Consider the following 13,246-nt stretch of genomic DNA (forward strand, 5'->3'; position numbering starts at 1 on the left):
AATGACCTGAATGAGGGAATCCGGGAACTGATGCCTGAGCTCCCCAGATTTTCTAGTCTGATATTATTTGCACCTTTAACCGACATCCCCCCCCCCCCCACCGCCATTTTCTGCTGCGATATTCTGATCCCAAGAACGTCGGATAATCATGGATGTTCCAAGCGGCAGTTCAAAGCTAAGGTACATGAAGAGGTCTGGCCACGGCTCAGTGACTTTTTGCTTCTTAGAAAGGAGCCACAATTTTGCCCTCCGCTTTCTCCGCTTTGTAGACAACATCCATCCTGTCCTCGGAAAAATAAACCTCGGACGGGCACAGTCTTGGCCCAGCGCATTCCCGGGGGCTGGTGGGACCGTGCCAAACGACAGCTCGGGCGAAGGAGCGGCGGAGCCTTCCGCAGCCCGTCACATTTTCCAAGCGTGTTCTCTGCACTCGGTATTTTGTTTTTTTTTTCGTCAAGGGGGAAGGGAAGCAAGAAAATGGGCAGATGGTCGGGGGCAGGAGCTGGCACTGGAAAATGTGGGCAGGGCCCGTGCCAACCAAAGCTTTTGGTTCAGTTTTTACCAGTTCACGGTGGAAATGCATGCCCAGGGGGGATGTAGGAAGACCAGCCTCGGGTCTGTCCCATAGATGGCATTAACAAGCACCAGAATTTCGGTGCTGAGGTTGGAACGTCTGACTGCAGGGCGGGTGGAGTAATAATAACAATGACAACCAAGCACACAGGCCATCCACCTCGAGGGCTGACGCTGTAAGAGCCATTGTGTGGAGCAGCCATGGTCTCCTGTAACCCACCAGGAACGTATGGGGTTGCTAACACTATAATACCCACTGGACAAGTGAAGAAGTCGAGGCTCAGAGGCATCAGTGACCTATATTTCATTGAACCAAAGGCACCTCGCTGCTGGCACGCTCTTGAACGGACCCGAAAGGGTCAATGGAAGGTTTTTTCCCAACTAAGTCACCACTGCCTCCTCAACCAACAGCCGATGGAGACGATGTGTGGAAATATGCCTCTTGGGACTGATGAAATCAGGCACACGGTCAGGAAGTGGAGGCCCTGGGTCCCCACCAACTGCCTGACTCCGGAACCACAACTCTGTCACAGAAAGGACGCGGGTTTTGCACCTGGGGGACCCTGGGTTTGAGTCCGGGGGCCCATTACTGGCTGTGAGTCTCTGGGGAAGGACACAGTCTCTCCCGGGTTCAGCTTCTGGACCTGAAATGATCGGGATGAGGCTCTGACCTCACGGGGCTGCACGAGCACAAAATGAGATGACGCAGAGGACACGCCATGAGCCGGGGCCAGGTTCGTGCGAGAACATGGGGTCAACGGGCTCAGACGGGAACAGAGGCGCATCCGCCCGCTGTCCCGCCATGTCCTGGAACTGACGGGGAACAGCACGCAGGTGCGGGGGCTGGCAGAGGACGCACGAGCTCGGCGCTCCGCCTGACCTCCCGCTTTCCGCTGGGACTGCAGGAGAATGGAGCCCCGAGACTCCTGTGAAGGAAAGATTCTGCTGAAATATAAATATGGGATTCTAAAAATCCCTCTTCTATACTCCCCTCCCCCCTCCTCCTCCTTCCTTTCCTTCAACAAATATTTACTGAGCACTAACTCCAGGCCCTTGTAGAGCAGAGAACAGAGCAAACAATGTTTCAGCCCTGTAGGATTCATATTCTAGTGCAGAGGAACAAATAAATCAGCCAAACACATAATTAATTATGTATAGGCATACATTCTATCTTTAATGTATACAAAGATATCAAATAAATATATAAAAGAGAGTAGGAGGAGATGGCATGAAGCAGGGATGCTACAATATAAAGGGGGGTTAAGAAAGCAACTCTGAATAAGGCCCGATAGAGTAAGAGAATGAGCCATGTGGACATCCTGGGAAAGTATTCAGGGCAGAGCAAACGGGAAGTGCAAAGGCCCTGAGGCAGGACCAAGCATGCTTGATGAGTACAAGGACCCAAAAGAAAGGCCCCATGCCTACAGCATCCTGGGCAAGGGAAAGGCGGGAAGTGCTGAGACAGGAGGAGAGCTAGACTCCGAGCAGGCAGAACTCGTAGGCCTGGCACGTACTTTGGGTTTCCTTTCAAGGCTAACAGGAAGCTGTTGGCAGTTTTTGAGCAGGGGAATAATGTGACTCGTCTGTTTTAAAAGGGATCGCTCCAGTATAAATGAAGAAACAGGGAAGGTAGGTAAGAGATGATGGTGACTCGCCAGGATGTGAGATGAGGTTTGGGTTTTAAACAGAGAGGTAAACAGATGACTCCGAGGTGCTGAAGGGCACAGCCCAGGCAAGCAGACTGTCCCAATTCAGAAATCAAAAAAACATTTTTTTTTTTTTAAATCAGAAGTGAAATTAAAAAGTCCAGGAGCAACAAGTGAAGGCCTCATTCCCTTCTCCCCTCATTCACAGGAGGCCCTGGGTGGTGACATGGGGTCCTCACAGCATCTGCTCAAAACCTCTGACCTGGATTTCCCGGAAGCCACTATTTCCTCTTGTCTCAGAGAGAGACAGAGGGAACCCAGGGTGTCCAATTACCTGAGTTACCCACCGACTGCTGAAGAGCACTTGAAGGAATAGTGATCAGGAACCCTTAATTATAGTCCCAACGTGGTGTCTCTTTCCTGAGAACCAGAAACGTCTGTTGCCTGGGCAGAAAAGCACTCACTCCTGTCAGGAATACGTCACAGAACACAGAGAAGGAAGCAAGCATGTTTGAAGACCTACAACGCTTACATATGTGATCTGTTCACACAAGAACTTGGAATAAAATATGATGCTCATTTTACAAACAAAGAAACCTAGGCCAAGGCAGGGTAAATACCACTTACAAGATTACCTGGCCGGCCTGACCAGGCAGTGGCGCAGTGGATACAGCGTCAGACTGGGATGCGGAGGACCCAGGTTCGAGACCCTGAGGTTGCCAGTTTGAGGGTGGGCTCATCTGGTTTGAGCAAAGCTCACCAGCTTGGACCCAAGGTCGCTTGCTCGAGCAAGGGGTTACTCGGTCTGCTGAAGGCCCGCGGTCAAGGCACATATGAGAAAGCAGTCAATGAACAACTAAGGTGTCACAACGAAAAACTATTGATTGATGCTTCTCATCTCTCTCCATTCCTGTCTGTCTGTCCCTATCTATCCCTCTCTCTGACTCTCTCTCTCTGTCCCTGTAAAAAACTAAATAAATAAATAAAAATTACCCAGCCGTGAAGTAGAAGAAAGGATATTTGAACCGTGGTCTCCCAAACTCTACCCACCGCATTCTTTCCAACACACCAGTGCTTTCCAAGCCTCTGCATGTCTGACCCACAGAGACAAGCACACTGGTATGGCACACTGGGGCACATAGAGGGGCTCTACCACCCAAGGCTGCTCCAGGCTATTCCAAGGGATGAGGGCATCCTGATTGCTGGGCCACATGCCACCCAGCTGTGACACTGGTGAGGAAGTTCCCTAACATACCATGCTGCATGACCGAGCAATAGGCTTGCGTCTCCTTCAGCGAGTCAACAGCGGGGGCAAGTCCAGCTACCGCCATTTCTCCCCGAAGTCGGGAGCCGCCTCACCTGGCCACGTTCTTTACAAAAGCCAACGATGTCATTCAAATTGGGGGACTGGTCGAGGAGATTTCTTCCAGCTGTTCTAAAGGAGTCCCCTGATTACCAGCAGGCAAGTTGTCCCGCTGGTGTGCCAGGACCGTGGACAGCGCCCACCAGGCCAATCTGGGAGCCAGGGCTGGGCCACCCAGCACAGAGCCCACTCTCTGTCTTTTAAACACACAGCGGGGGTGGGAGGAGGAGGTCCATGTCCTCACTGAATACTCACCTGGGAACACCTGAGGAAGCCACTCCACCTGTTCACATCTCTTGAAAGGTAGCATTATCAAATAGCACTCCCCACCTGGAGTGGGATTTTAAACCACAGGAGCCCAGAAGTCTTATAATTAAAGAGAAGATGCAACCAGCAGGAGTCTGGGGTGTGGACCAATAAATCCTATTTGCAACTGAAACAGGTGGCAAATTAGTAGTGCACAGAACTCAGCAGAAAGTCTAATTAAACCAGTAGTTAGAAATAAGGGAATACAACAAGAGACAACTCGTTATCTTCAAATGAGCCCTGAGTCAGTTCTGGACGGCCCAGCGGCAGCGTGGTGGGACCAAGGTAGCTGGTGAGACGACCCCAGGCCTGGGGACTGGGGCCTCGTTCCCTCTGGCCCTGCGCTTGCCCCACGAGGCCACAGAGCAAACAGGGCCTTAAGTCTCACCTCCCAAGTTGGGGACTCAGGTCACCTGGGACTCACCTGACCCAGGATCATTCTCTAACGAATATACCTCTTTCTGAACGTGAGAATAATGTAGTCCAGTCATCCCGAGCTTCTGTTCCCACATGGGAGCTTTCTGTACACGGTGCCTATCTAAATATGATTTTTTAAAGATTTTACTTATTGATTTTACAGAGAGAGGAGCTGGGGGGAGCGAGAAGTATCAACTCACAGTTGTTTCACTTTAGTTGTTCATTGATTGCTTGTCTTATGTGCCTTGACCGGGCAAGCTCAGGGTTTCCAACTGGCGACCTCAGCGTTCCAGGTCGACGCTTTACCCACGGTGTCGCCACAGGTCAGGCCCTAATTATATTTTTACCAGTGGATGGATGAACTGGATTCATCCATGCATAAACAATGTTTTAATTTTTTATAGTATTCATCCTGGGCGGGAGCGATGATGCAAAGATTGCATCTTCACAAAATGGCTGCCTGTGGAGCAAGGTGTCTGCAGAGGCCTCTTGAGTCCTCAGGGGCGGGGGAGCACAGATGCTTTCATCCCCTTTCCCACCCTCACTTACAGGCACGTCCCACTGAGATCCAGGATGGCTGGAGGTGCCAGGCAGGCTAGGACAGTGTGGGCCCGTTCCCCGGGGCGGGTGATTGCTCAGAGAGAGAAGAGATGGAGACACAGAAAGAAGCAAATGCCACGTTTCCCAGAACTGCCCTGGACACAAGTGGCCGAGCCCCCAAGGTGAGGAGGGTGGGCCCCCCAGGGGACAAGACCGGGAAGCCAGCAGCATCCCTCCGAGCGGCCCACGCTGGCCGCTGCTGTAAACCACCCCGGAGTACGCAGACAGCCGCATCTGGGTAAATGCCCCGGTAGTCGGCAAACAGTTACAAAGAACTTACAATGAAGACCTAGCATATCGTGGTCAAGAGCAGGAAGTTTGGAATCTGGCCGACCCGAGTTCCAATTCTCAGGTTGCCACTCACTACTTGGGTGACCTTGACCAAGTTATTGAACCTCTCTGAACCTCGAGTCTGCTGTCTGTAAAACTGCTGAGCACAATTATATGTCCCCTGGGATGGTAGTGAAGATTAAACAAGATGGTGAAGAAATAAAGCACTCAGCACAGTGCGGAAGCCTCAATAAAAATCCAGATATTATCGTTTGGATGCCAAGCCCGGCATCAGTTGTTGGAATCCAGAACTGCCCCCGCCCCTCCTAAAACCTCACGAAGTAGGCATTCCCCCACTGATCACTGGCCCACCTGAGTTTGGGAGAGAGCCCTGACACGGATCCACCCGTGCCACCGTGACCTCTGACAGCCCGGGACACCAGCGCAGGAGGCTGATGTAAGAGGACTTCGCAGGCCTGAGTAACAGTTCTCCCCCATCCCAGCGCCCCACGTGTGCAGCTGCGAGGACTTCCTGCAGTGCAGGCTGGGAGCTGGTGATAACTCAGACCTGGTTTGAGGCAAAAAAGCCCCAATTCATCTTTCCTTTAAAGTATTCTGCTGCTTATCTTAGAAGCTTTAAAGGGATTAATGATGACTTGTCCTTCTGCAGCAAACCTGACAGGAGAGAGGAATGGGGGGAGGGGAGCTGCCCAAGCAGGGGCCAGCTGCTCAGGACTCCTCTCCTCTCTGTCTCTAGCAGCCTTGGAATGTGCCAGACCCCATGGGAAAGGTGTTGATTTCCAGGGAGCATGAGTACCCACACACAGACACACACACACACACACACACACACACACACACACACACGTGCACACTTTCCAGGTGCAAGCTGGAGTCCCCTGGATTAGCATGGCTTTTCCTGCTGCATTGGGGACGCCCTTATTTCCTCCACTCTTTTGTTGTTGTTGTTGTTTGTATTTTTCTGAAGTTGGAAACAGGGAGGCAGTCAGAGAGACTCCCGCATGCACCCGATCGGGATCCACCCGGCATGCCCACCAGGGGGCGATGCTCTGCCCGTCTGGGTCATCACTCTGTTGCAACCAGGGCCATTCTAGCGCCTGAGGCAGAGGCCATAGAGCCATCCTCAGCGCCTGGGCCATCTTTGCTCCAATGGAGCCTTGGCTGTGGAAGGGGAAGAGAGAGACAGAGAAGAAGGAGAGGGGGAGGGGTGGAGAAGCAGATGGGCGCTTCTCCTGTGTGCCCTGGCCGGGAATCGAACCCGGGACTCCTGCACGCCAGGCCGACGCTCTACCACTGAGCCAACCGGCCAGGGCCTCCTCCACTCTTGATGTAAACACATCTTAGCTCAGCACCAAGTCTGGACACATTATGTGGGGGGGGGGGGAGCCGGGGCCCAGGATCCTTCAGGGGACAGACTCCTTTCCTCTCCTGGACGGCTGTCTTGCAGCTTCCAACTCCACCACAGGGAGGACAGGTGGGGAAGAGGACAGCAGGATCTGATCGTAGGGCAGGGATGCCTTGACGTCCACCCAGCAGGCGCCATAACTTAGGACCAAGTCACAGTCATGAACATGCTTCAGGAGTCAAGGTCTGTGCTGAAGGCTCACCCTGGAGCCATCGCAGACAGCCCAGGGCACCCAACGAACCCAGCATAAGCCTGCTCGCCCCTCCCCCACAGCCCTGCTCTAACTCAGGCTTCCCCACTGAGGGTCTCCTGGGGAGAACTGAGGGTTGGAACTAGGTCAGTTTGCAGCTGAATTACAGGTCCTTCTCAACCACGTGTGAAGCCCTGTCACTTTCTTTTGTCTCCAACCCCCTCTCACACCACGGAGCAAGGGCAGGTAGAGAAAGAGCAGTCTGGTTAAGGTCCATAAAGAAAGAGGTGGGAAACTCACTTTATAGAGCATCTGCTGTGTGGCTCCACTCACAATGGGCTCAAAATAAGCCTGCGGCAAAGGCACCATAAGCATTCCTGTTTTTCATCTGAGAAACCAAGGCTCCAGAGGTAAAGTGACTTGTCCAAGGTCACCCTGCACTGGCACATGACAGAGTACTGGGTCATTCTGACCACAATCACAGATCCTTCCCCAAAACCTCTCCTTCACCTACCCACCCACAACCTGGCCCTGTGGGCCTTGCCTGAGGGTCAAAGCTCTGGGACCCTGGCCCAGGAGCCAGGCAGCCTGAGTTCTGCTTATCTCCCTTTGAGGACTTGCCCACCTCTGGTCAGTGGCCCCCAAACACTGAGAGTTCTGACCATTCCGGCTCACAAGTCCTGGTACCAAACTCCACTCAATTCACAAGCAGCTGACACAACTCTGCGTGTGACTCAAGGCCAAACAAACTCACTCCAATCAGAGCCGGTGGGCACGATTTGCCTTCTGCACTGAGTCACCTCCAGGCTGAGCTACAGGGATTCGCTGACAGTCACCACCTCCTCAGCCACACAGCTGCTCTACTTGAGAAAAAGCCAGCTGAGGAGCTGGAACCTCCGATGGTCCCCACGGGTGGGCCATGGCCAAGGACAATCAGGTGTGACCTCAAAGCCCTTCCTGCCCAAGCAATGGGTCCCCCTCACCAGACCATGGGATAATGTAAGCACAGCACCATACACAAGAAGCCCCGGCTGTTAACCTCCACACAGTCTGACTTTGCTCTCCAGATGTCCATCAGTAAGTCCTGTACAGCCTAACAGATCTAACTGAAGTTTTGATTGAATTTTTGGGGCCCTTGCAGGATCTTCACAGTTTCTGGAAGTTCCTGATAACAAGGGCAGTGCCCTCAAAGGAATCTTCCCCACTCCCCAACCCACTCCCTCCTGCCTCGTGTTCACAGCTGATTTGCCCTAAAGATAGCTCCAGTTAGAAACTTCCTAACCCAAAGAATTCATTAAAATATTTCTCAAAGGAAAGAGGAGTGGGATCAAATTGGATTAAAAACAAACAAACAAATATTCCTCTCGACAGCGATTGGGTCCTGTAAGGTGACTCTCGGGATTACGGAACACTTGGAGCCCTGACAGCGCTGTTCGGGCTTTAAAAGGAAACATCAGACTTCCTTTCCCAGCGGCCGCACCCGAGTACCGCGAACACTGCATGACAGCCGAGCCCGGGGCGCACAGGTATAAATGTGGCAGAGGCCTCTCTGCCGAGACGGCGCCCCCATCTCCGCCATTCCGCTCTCAGATGCGCTTCCCTCCAGGGAGGATGGGCTTCCCGCTAGCTCCGAACTCCGAGAGGGCCAGCCCCAGGACTGGGAATTAAATATTCATCTTGGGCGTGAGCGCTCGCTTTTCCTGCCAATGATATTATCAAGGTCACGGGCCTAGAGCCCAGCGGGGCTGGGGTCTCCAGCCGCACAGGAGCCTCCCTGCGGGCGGGAACTGCGCCCTGGGCGCGCGGCTCCTGGCAGTGAGACCCGCCGGACCTCCTCCCCAGGTCTCCGCGGGCGCTTGCCTTTGCAGCTCTGCCCCATTACCTCCGAGTTCTTGGGACCACCTGAGCCCCGGAAGCTGGCGTCGGGTGTCCAACCCGTGAGCAGGGCGCTGGGCACCCCGGAGCTCCGTCGCCAGGCAACGGAGGCTGAAGAGGAAGGGAGAGCCCGGGCCCGCGCAGAGCCGGGCGGATACCGGGGCAGCGCCGCCTCGTACCCCGTTTCTTAGGCCTTTCTGACTAGGGCGGGGCCAGCCAGCTAAAGTTGCGGTGGCTGACCCGGTCAAGCCAGGCAGGGCGCGGCCCGCGACTCACCTGTCCCGCGTGGACCGCTGCGTGGACTCGGAGCGGAGCAGCTGCGGACCCCGACGGGTGGCGGGCGCACAGCCCCTCCCACTGGCAGCCCGAGTCTGGCGGCGTCGGGCACCGGCCGGGGCTGGGAGGGGACCCGGAGCCGCGCGCCTACGACCCTGCTGGCTTCTTGCTCCTTCCCTTGCCGCCAGTCGCGGTCCAGCTCCCGCCCGCGGCGTTCTCAGTCCTCTGGAGAGCGGCCCGGGGACCCGGTCCCGCGGCGGAGGGAGCGCGCAGGGCTGCGGAAGCCCCGGTCGTGTGCCGCCCTCCCTGCACCCCGGTCACGCCGGCTCTGCGGAGCGGAACGGAGCTGGGCGGAGCGCGCCGCGCACTGTTCCCTCGCTTTCCGAAAGGCCACCCTGGCGGCGGGGCGCCGTGACGCAGGCTTGACTCACGCGCGGGCCCGCGTCAATGCGAGGCTTTGGGGCCGCGAGCAGGATTCTGATAGCCGACGCAGGCGGAGGGGGTGGGCAAGAGGAGGGACGGGGCTGTCCCGGCAGCAGCCCCTTGGGGCCCCTTGCCACGGGACCAGGACCCTGGACAGAAGTCACCAGGGCTTCTTCCCTCAGAGAGGAATGGGACCTCAATGACCCAGGCCCTCTTGAGTCCTGGGCTTCCTTTCTTCACCTTTTCAGGCTCGTCCTTTTCAGCCCCCCTCATGACTCCGTCCCACCCAAAGTGGCCGTTCCCCCTGCGCTAGCAACTAGCACCTTCATGCCTTGGCTCCCTTTCTTCTCCTCACTTGGAATGCCCTTCCTGCTCCACGGTCTTTCCAGCCCACCATCCAGCAGGACCATTCATTCCCCGTGCATTTCAGCTCCTCAACACATCACTCATCTATTGAGCTCCTACTGTACACCTGGGCTGCAGGGGTTGAGGTCACGGAGATAACGGTAGGGCACCCCTGCCAGAGGCAGAGTGGGGCTCATCCACATAGTCACAATACAAGACAGGAGGCTCGATGACCCTAGGAGACAGGGAGAGTGGGGGACAGCGAAGGGAGAGGGCACTTCTGACTGGGTCTGGGCAGACCTTATGATGGAGGTGAGACAGGATCCTGGCCTCAGAGGGTGGACAGGACTTCAGCAGACAGAAGGGGAGAAGGGTGACCCCTGTGGAGGGGTCAGCATAACAAGAGAAAAGAGCAGAGATGCAAGAGGGCGGAGGCACACAGGGGGGTGGCTGCTCGAGCTGGAGCAGGGCGGGTGAAGGTAGGGAGGTAGGAGCCATGCTCCCGGGCATAGCGGGCTGTGTGGGGAGTCTGGAATGAATGATCTCTGCTCTAGCGGACATTCAGGGAACCCTGGCATTAGAGACAGGTGTTTGGGAAGGGTGGGTGGTAGAGGCTGTCCCAATAGTCCCACTGAAAGGCAGTAGAATCATTGTCATGAACTCTAAAGGCTCTGAGATTTTACCCTTGCAATCTAACAAGTTAGCCTGCCACAATTTCATGGATGCTAGGAGAAGACACGAGACTCCTGGGCCAGAGACAAAGGACTTTATTACTCAAGGCACAGTAGGCATTACTTGAGCTTCACAGTCAAATCAGCTACCTTCACCCCCAGTCCATGGGAGGAACATGGGGTTGTGCCCAGGTGATACTGCGCATGCTGGGAGCTCCAAACTTAGGAAACCCCAATCTTTTATAATGGGCTGCAGGCAAACCCGCCCAGCCTTTGCCCTGAGTATTGTTACACTTACTATCATTATTATATGAACAGCAGACAAATCTGTCTTCCGCTGGGGAGACGCTATCTCCAACTTCCAAAGCCGTTTGCTGTGCAAGCATCCTCAAAAAAGATAGTCTAGAACAAAAAGTGATCAGTGCCCCTTCTTTTAGAAGCACAAATACGTGCGCATCCTTCTCGAGTTTGCAGTGCTGCCCCCATCTTGAACGTGCCCTACAAGGCCCCTCCTCACCCCTCCCCTCATCTCACACCCTCTCCCCGTGGCCTTCCCCGCAGCCCATTACCCACACCGACCTTCTCTCAGCTCTCCGACTCGCCCACTCCTTCCTGACTCAGCCTCCAGCCCGTGTGCCCTTTCTGTTGGGAAGCCGCTAGGCTCCCCTTCTCCTCCTCCCTCGGTCCCTGCCCGCTCACCCACAGAGTTCACCTCGAACCCTGGTCTTCACATCTCTCCTGACCACGGACAGGAATTCAGTCAGCCTGCCAGGCAGACATTTCTTCTCCTTAGTAGCTTCTGTCGCTGTTGTGGTTAGGTATGTAATGGCCTGACAGGCTAGTGCGTGACTGTCACCACGGCTGATGTGAACGTTCCACAAGGCAGAGACCATCTTCAAAACAGAACGGACTCTCCGTAAAGGTCTGCTGAAAGAATAGATAAAGCATGGTTAGAGGCCCTGGCCGGTTGGCTCAGCGGTAGAGCGTCGGCCTGGCGTGCGGGGGACCCGGGTTCGATTCCCGGCCAGGGGACATAGGAGAAGCGCCCATTTGCTTCTCCACCTCCCTCCTCCTTCCTCTCTGTCTCTCTCTTCCCCTCCCACAGCCGAGGCTCCATTGGAGCAAAGATGGCCCAGGCGCTGGGGATGGCTCCTTGGCCTCTGCCCCAGGCGCTAGAGTGGCTCTGGTCGTGGCAGAGCGACGACCCGGAGGGGCAGAGCATCACCCCCTGGTGGGCAGAGCGTCGCCCCTGGTGGGCGTGCCGGGTGGATCCCGGTCGGGCACATGCGGGAGTCTGTCTGACTGTCTCTCCCCGTTTCCAGCTTCAGAAAAATACAAAAAAAAAAAACAAAAAACAAAAAAAAACCATGGTTAGAAATAGGGGTATCAAGTCTGGGAAAGAGGGCTGCAGAGGCAGACTTGGGACTATAAACATAAAGGGGACAGTGAAGCAGAGCAGGAGAGAGCCCTCCAGGGAGGGCAGAGAAGGTGGTCAAGAGGACCAAGCTTGTGGGAGCACTTACAGGTATTGATCGACTTATGACCTATGCAATTTACGACCATTCAACTTTACAACCACAATCGCTAGCCACGACTGCTCCGCGTCTGGCAGCGCAAGTGTTGCCCAGTTGGGCGTACGACAGTGCGGACCAGCTTCCGGCAGCACTACCATCTCCACGTGCACCATTTCAGCTGTTATCCCAGACTCGGTACAGCAATTTGTGTTTTGTGTCTTGGATATTTTTCCTCAAACCCCTCCTAAGATGTCTACCAAGAGGAAATTGTCTCTGTCTACACCTCAGCCTGCCAACAAGGAAAGAAAGGCCATCGATCTGGACACGAAAATGAAGGTAATTGAGCAGTACGAAGGAGGAAAAAGAAAGTGAACGTGATCACATGTGATATGAAGTTATCACACTCGACTGTGTCGACGATTTTGAAAGACTAAGAAAGAATTCGTGAAGCTCTGAAAGATTCTGCACCCATGCAATCAACAGTTATAACAAAGCAACGAAGCTGGCCCATCCACGAAATAGAGAAATTGCTATATATTTGGATGGAAGATCATATTAAAAAACGGACACCATTAAGTCTTTTTACTGTGCAGATGAAGGTGAGAAGTCTATTTCCGACTCTGAAGGAGCATGCTGGAGAAGATCACAGTCAAGAATTTGTAGCAAGCACTGGCTGGTTCCAGAGATTCAAGAAGAGATTCCAAATGCATAGTGTTCGAGTGACTGGAGAAGCAGCGAGTGCGGATGAGGAAGGAGCACATAAGATTGTTGATAGTCTGGATGAATTAATTACAGATGAGGGATATCTAGAAGAACAGATTTTCAATGTTGATGAAACTGGATTATTTTGGAAACGGATGCCAGCACGCTCTTATATTCACAAAGAGGCCAAAAGCATGCCGGGATTTAAAGCATTTAAGGATAGGCTAACTCTGCTGCTTGGCGGGAACATCGCAGGGTTTAAGCTGAAGCCATTCTTAATTTATCGCTCAGACAACCCCCGTGCGTTCAAGAATGTTAACAAGCACACACTGCCCGTCTACATTCGTCCTCAACGTAAAGCATGGATGACACAAGGACTGTTTGAAGACTGGTTTATGAACTGTTTTATTCCTCAAGTTTGAGAATATTGTTTGGAGAAAGATATTCCTTTCAAGATTTTATTGCTACTCGATAATGCACCTGGATACCCGCCACATCTAGGCGATCTCCATCCAGATGTAAAATTTGTTTTTCTTCCACCAAACACGACTCCACTCATCCAGCCTATAGACCAAGGTTCAATTGCTACATTAAAGGCCAACTATCTCCGAACCACCTTCGCTCAAGCAATATCCGCTATAGATGCTGA

General features: G+C 53.9%; 1 protein-coding gene across 1 annotated transcript in view; it reads right to left on the reverse strand.

The window, feature by feature from the left end:
- Positions 1 to 9,299, reverse strand: part of SLC6A17 (solute carrier family 6 member 17) — a 46,029-nt gene extending 36,730 nt beyond the window's left edge. The window contains exon 1 of the mRNA XM_066352814.1: positions 8,943 to 9,299. The gene's annotated coding sequence lies outside the window, so the exon portion shown is untranslated. The remainder of the gene's footprint in view (positions 1 to 8,942) is intronic.
- Between the last annotated feature and the right edge of the window lie 3,947 nt (positions 9,300 to 13,246).

Source organism: Saccopteryx leptura, chromosome 11 (genome assembly GCF_036850995.1).
Source record: "Saccopteryx leptura isolate mSacLep1 chromosome 11, mSacLep1_pri_phased_curated, whole genome shotgun sequence".
Taxonomy (NCBI): domain Eukaryota; kingdom Metazoa; phylum Chordata; class Mammalia; order Chiroptera; family Emballonuridae; genus Saccopteryx; species Saccopteryx leptura.